Source organism: Grammomys surdaster, unplaced genomic scaffold, assembly GCF_004785775.1.
Source record: "Grammomys surdaster isolate TR1022 unplaced genomic scaffold, NIH_TR_1.0 364, whole genome shotgun sequence".
Lineage (NCBI taxonomy): Eukaryota > Metazoa > Chordata > Mammalia > Rodentia > Muridae > Grammomys > Grammomys surdaster.
The window spans coordinates 2,477,690-2,484,377 of NW_021604783.1; the positions used below are offsets into that span (position 1 = coordinate 2,477,690).

The 6,688-nt window shown below is 43.9% G+C and overlaps 1 protein-coding gene across 1 annotated transcript in view; it reads right to left on the minus strand.

Annotated features, from left to right (window-relative positions):
• The window catches only part of Ndel1 (nudE neurodevelopment protein 1 like 1), a 37,037-nt gene extending 32,374 nt beyond the window's left edge, over positions 1 to 4,663 (minus strand). The window contains exon 1 of the mRNA XM_028780115.1: positions 4,579 to 4,663. The gene's annotated coding sequence lies outside the window, so the exon portion shown is untranslated. The remainder of the gene's footprint in view (positions 1 to 4,578) is intronic.
• Between the last annotated feature and the right edge of the window lie 2,025 nt (positions 4,664 to 6,688).

The window sequence follows — 6,688 nt, forward strand, 5'->3', positions numbered from 1 at the left end:
GAGAGAGAGAGAGAGAGAGAGAGAGAGAGAGAGAGAGAGAGAGAGAGAGAGAGAGAGGATACTTCAATCTATACTCCTTCAATCAGTATGTTTTCTTGCTAATCCTTAAGGGTGAAGATCAGGTTGAGTGAGGAGTACTCAGTAACTGGCTTGTCACTAGTGATCTGCCTCATGTCCTCTATCCTAAACCCCAACAGATCTTCCTTTTGCTTCACTGAATTCTCTAGAATGATTTACATGCTCTCAGCTGTGCTATGTTTTAGTCACAGAAACACAAACTTTTCATCGACCCTCCCGTAATGATCCCACCACTGGCTTTCAGTCCACCGATGTGGTCACCAGGCCGTCTCCACTTTCCCCTTACAAACTCAAGTTCGTTCACTTCCCACTTCATTCTGCCCGCATTTCCCCCGTCCAAAGCCTCCTGTTCACCTATCGCCTCCCACTCATCTCCACCCCAAGCTCCCTCCCTTGAATGACTTCTTGTCCCACCCTAGCAGTCTCTACATCGCTTTCAGAATAATATCACGAAAATTTCACTGTGTACAGAGCACCCCTGCTTCTAAACTTGATTTGTCTCCTTGTTACTGTGGCCATGAAGGATCAGAGCTCACACAGCCGCTCTAACCCACCCTGTCAGTCCTCATCCTGAAGTTCACCTGAGTCTAACCAGATGCACCACTGTGTCCCCTTGTGGTTGTTTAAATGAGAAAGAGCCCGTGGCTGCTTATCTTTGAATGTTTCTCTCCTAGTTGGTGGACTGTTTAGGGAGGATTAGGAGGCATGGGTTTCTTGAAAGAGATGTGCTATACCAGGGGTGGGCTTTGGAGTTTCAAAAGCCCACGCCAGACCTAGTCTTAATCTTTCTCTCTGCCTCCTGCCTGTGAATCAAAGATGTAAGCTCTCAGCTGCCCCATGGCCATGCCTGCCTGCAGTCATGCTTCCCACCATGATAATCATAGACTACCCCTCTGAAATTATTTATAAGCAAGCCCCCCAATTTAATGTTCCCTTCTGCAGGTTTTCTTGGTCATGGTGTCTCTTCACAGCAATAGAATAGTAAATAAGATAACCCGCCCCCAAAGGACAGTTTCCTTCCTCCCGAGGACCATCTTATCAACTCTCACTGCCCTGTACACTGTGATCACATCTGAGGCTATGTCTGCCACCTTTCTACCTTCTTTAGTCTCATTCATAATGTAACTCCTCCAGGAAGCCTTCCCTGATATTCAAAACACACATAGAGGGCCACATACTTAAAAGAAAACTTACAAACACTGCCTTTGGGGTCCAACAAGATGGCTGAGCCAGTAAAGTTACTAGCCTACAATGTATGACCACCTGACTTTTGATCCATGGGTCCTACTTGGTGGAAGAAAAGAACTAACTACTTAAGCTGTCCTCTGACCTCAACACATGTACCATGACAACACAAAATAAACCAATAATTAAATAAATTAATAAACAATAAATGTGGGCTAGATGGGTGACTCACCAGTGAAGCACGCATTTACTGCCCTTCCAGAGGACCTGAGTTCTGTTCTCAGTATCCATATCAGGTGGCTTACAACTGCCTATAACTCCAGCTCTATGGGATCCAACACCCTCTTCTGAGCTCCCCAAGGACATAAACCCACATGCACGCACACACGTGCACACACACACACACAAATTATTTTAAATAATATTGCAAAGCATGGTGGTGCACGCCTTCAATTCCAACTCAGAAGGCAGAAGCCAATCTTGTCTATATAGTAAGTTCCAGGCCAGGCAAGACTATATCATGAGACTCTGTCTCAAAATGGATAAAAAATAATAGTAATAAATATTTTTTAAAGTAAAACACTGCCTTTTAGCCATTGAGATATTCAACCCTTCCCCCCAAAACCTAAGTTTGAGGGCATGTTAGTTGTAATATCCCGCAGCACCAGGCACTTAGCAAACACTCATTTAATGTGCCTCAGTGAAAACAAAAGAAGGAATTGATGGTTAGGTAGTGACTACCAACACTGTCTGGAAAATGTTGCAAATCCTGAGAACTTAATGGAGACTTTCAGTGGTACAAGGGCTGCATGAGCTGATGCCAGGTTACAGAGGTGCTGGGGTTTGGGTCATACCTTAAGCCTCTGCTTTCATTCAAGTTTTAAACGTAATTTTTTAGTACCTATGCTCTTGTCATTTAAGACAACAGTAATATAGGCCTGAAGGCTATAGTCTCAGCATTCAGGAAACAGACGCAGGTGGATCTCTGTGAGTTTAACACCAGCCTGGTCTACATAGCAAGTTCCAGGTCAGCCAGGACTACATAGAGATTATGTTTCAAAGGGAAGGAGGAGAACGAGAAAAAGAAGAAGTAGGAGGAGGAAGAAAAAGAGGTGGAGGAGACAATAGTAATGCTATTTTGGGGGGGGGGGTTTTTTTCGAGACAGGGTTTCTCTGTATAGCCCTGGCTGTCCTGGAACTCACTCTGTAGACCAGGCTGGCCTCGAACTCAGAAATCCGCCTGCCTCTGCCTCCCAAATGCTGGGATTAAAGGCGTGCGCCACCACTGCCCGGCCTGTAATGCTATTTTTTACTGTTAAAAAATAAGCTGTTGGAGCTGTGACTGTATCTCAGTAGGTAGAGTGATGCCTAGCATGCATGAGTCCTGGCCTCTATCACCAACACTGTCCAAATGAGGTATAATAATGTTTGCCTATAATCCCAGAACTCAGGAAGTAGAAACAAGATTAGAAGTATAAGGTCATCTTCAGCTACACAACTACTTAGTGAGTTCAAAGACAGCTTAGACTACATGAGACTATCTCAACAAAAAACAAAATAGAAAACAGAAGCAAACAAATATAGCCTTTGAGATAAGAAATGGTTTTATACAGAGCAGAAAGCCTGTCAATCATATACTATGAGTTTAGTGCTTGCAAGTCTAAGGCACGTAGCTCTCACCCCATGGAGTTTATATTCTAATGGAGAAGACAGCCCACAAAGAAAAATAACTAGGGTCAGTGACAAAGAGGGGTAGAAAGTGCTCTCACGCCAAGCATATGATTATCCTGCATGCCTAAGAGGATAAGGCAAGAAGATTTCTATGAGTTCAAGGCTGCCCTGGGATACATAGTAAAGCCCCAAGTCAAAAAAACCTGCTTTTGAAAACAGGACATAGTGTCCATAAGATTTTTTTTTCTTTCATTAAGTTGTCAAATTTAATGACATTGTATCCACTCAGCAAAAGAATACAAAAGATATGTAAAATTAAACAAATTAGTAATATATGCAGATGTCTTCATTAAAGAAATATTTAATTTTTCATCATAGTTCCTGGCATGGAATAGGTACTCAATAAATGTGGCTGGATGAATGGTGAGGGCATTCATATACAGAGGGCAGAGCCTTTGACCAGACAATGGATTTCCTCTTCCAAGATTGTGGATGACAATCAGTTGAGTTTAATACCAAATGCCCACTTCTAAGCCTGGTCTGGTGGCTCATGCCTGGTCCCAGCTACTCTGGAAGCCAAGGCAGCAGTACTGTTGGAGATAAATTTGGACAACATAGTGAGATCCCTGCCCCCACCTCAAGAGAGACAGACAGACAGACAGACAGACAGACAGACAGAGGTTGGGGGAACCCACAGACAGTATACCTGGGGTATTTCCTGAAAGGAGAGGCCCATTGCTTGTCTTTATTGCACCCTCAGTACCTTCTTGAGCTGGCTATATCCACAGACTACTCAAAGCAGCTCAAACTCTGACCTCAGCTCTTCCATCTAACTCCAGCTGTCTGTGAGTGAATTTCCTATGAGGTGTGTTTGTTTGGTATTGGTTTTTAAAGATAAAGTCTTACTGTGTTGCCCAAACTGGCCTCAAAGTCCTCACCTCTAAACTGGAGCATTGGCTCAGTGGTTATGAGCCAAAACTTGCTGCTCTTGCAGAGAGGCTCTGGGTTCCAATCTCAGCACCCATGTATGGTAGCTTACAATCATCTGTAACTCCAGTTACAGATCTGATGCCCTCTTCTGATTTCTGATGATACCAGACACACACACAGTGAGCAAGTATACATGCAGACAAAACATCCATATCATGAAATAAAATAAATAAATCTAAAAAGAAAACAATGTTTTTTTAAAAAATCTGAGCACAAATGATCACCCTGCCTCAGCTTCCCAAGCAGCTGAAGCTACAGGCACATGCCGCTGCAGTCAGTACATGGTCTTTTAAGTTCCCAGCCTCCTTCCTGTCTTCCCTTTCCACGGTGCCTTATAGAGAACAGCACAGGCTTCTGGCCCTTGGACCCTTTGCCAAGAGGTGGTTTAAATCTGCAAGTATCTGCAAGTTGCTGAATGCTTGCTCTTGAAGGTGAGAAAAATTTAGGTTGGGACTACAGCAGACCTTCCCCTCACAGGCCTGCCCTGAAGGCTGGTCCCTGGCGGGAACAAGCTCTCTTCCTAGGCTTTAGACAAACTAAAGCCTAAGGAGGATCCCTGCTTGAGCAGCCATGTATCTTCTACTGGTGGAACTCGATATACTGCCATCCACCCATCAATCTGGGGTCTGTCCTGATTTCTTCCCAGCCACCTACCTGGCTTTGGACTTCTTCCCAACCTGAAACTGTGTGGTTTTCCCAGCTGCAGAGCCTCAGATCTCCCAAGCTTCAGTCTTCAGGCTCCGTGTTGGTTCCAACCACAGCCTGTTCCTTAGAGTAGCAGCTACCTGCCCAAGAAAGTATCGCCAACACTGTTCATTGCTAATTTGGTTAACACCTGGCAACGCCAAGCGCTGTTGACATCGTACTTACATAAACACTGTGACTGTCCCTGGAGGAAAAAAAGACGATCACAGACCTTGCACAGACAGGGAGGGAGGGCACCTGCTTTGCCTGCTCTCAACTCAGACTGTGCAATGACAGGGATGAAAAGAAATGGAATGTTTCTGACCAGCCTGAGCTGATTGTATCACACAATCTCTAATTCTCACTACTGGGAAAGCCAGTGAGTCAGTTGCTGGCACCCATAGATTATGTATTCAGCCACTCAACAAATATTCTTTGACTGACTAGCACTGTCCTTAGTCCCAGGGAGAAGAACTAACAAAAGAAGTGAGGAAACCCTTCCTGGAGGTTTTCTGGGTTTTATTTTGATGTGTTTGCTTTGGGGTTTTTTGTTTGTTTGTTTGTTTGTTGATTGGTTGGTTTTGTTTTTGTTTTTGTTTTTCAGATTCAGGGTTTCTCTATACAGCCCTAGATATTCTAGAACTTGACCAGACTGATCTTGAACACACAGAGATCTGCCTGTCTCTGCCTCCCAAGTGCTGGGCTTACAAGCATGCGCTACCACCACCCATCTGGTTGGATTTTTTTAAACAAGTCATCTCTAGGAACCCAAGCTGGCCTTGTTTTCTAAGTTTTCTCAGTTTTCTGAGTGGTTGGGTTCCAAGCATGTGTCATAATGCCCCACTTCCTGTAAATTTTCTTTTACTTTATTTTTATTTTACACTCACTGGTGTCTTGTCTTACATGGTGGCTCGCAACCATCTTTAATGGGATCAGGTTCCCTCTTCTGGTGTGTCTGAAGACAGCTACAGTATACTCATATGCATAATGAATAAATCTTTTAAAAAAAGAAAGGAAGAAAGGAAGGAAGGAAGGAAGGAAGGAAGGAAGGAAGGAAGATAGAAAGTTGACAGGGCCTGAAGAAATGGCTAAGTATTTGAGAGCCCTAGGTACTCTTATAAGAGGACCCAGGTTCAGTTCCTTAGCACCCACTGGCTGACTCACAACCATCTGTAACCCCAGTTTCAGGGGACCCAGTGGGCCCTCCTGACTTCCATGAGCACCGCATGCCCATGGTACACAGACATACACACAGACATACATTTTTGTTTTTACTGAAAGGAAAGAAAGAAGCATTGAAGACATGAAATCATGTGATAGCCACGCTGAATAATGTGTTAATAATGCAATAAAGTTACAGAATATTAACAATGAAAGTGGTCCCAATGTTCAGTTAAACAAAGAAAGCAGTTAATAATACACATAAGATTCCATTTTAACCTAGAAAAACACACGTTGAACATCAGAAAAAGAAGTCTAGGAATACAGACATCAAATGTCAAACATTCACAGTGCTTATCTTCAGAATAAGTACCGCTCATTCCCTCACTGCTTCCTGCTCGGTCTCCTTCATCCCCCACTTTTCTTTCTGCATTTTGACAAACATACAAAAGTGAGTAATGTTTTCACTGTCATATAGCAATACTGCATCTAAATCTAAAGTATACTCATTTCCTCTATGTTCTTTGCAGTTTCCTAAAATGATGGATTTAGGGCTCTTTTTTTTTTTTAAAACATTGTCTTTGAGTCAAGTGTTGCTGGCACACAGTTGTAATTGTGGCAGTCTGAGGCCAGCCTGCGCTGCAAGGCAAGTCTCTGTCTCAAAACAAAACAAGACAAACTGCACCCTTTGAGCACAAGAGTGACCTGGGCCTCTATTGGCATTTAGTCTAGGCTCCACCCCACAGTTACCTGGCAACAGCCAGGTATGCCTGACTCACTATAAAAGGGGCTGCTCACCCCCTCCTCACTCTCTTGCTCTTACTCTCTTATCCCCTTGCTCCTGCTTCTTACCCTCTTCCCCCTCTCTCCCATTCCCTTCCCCCCACCCCCTATCTCTCCATGTGCTCATGACCAGCCT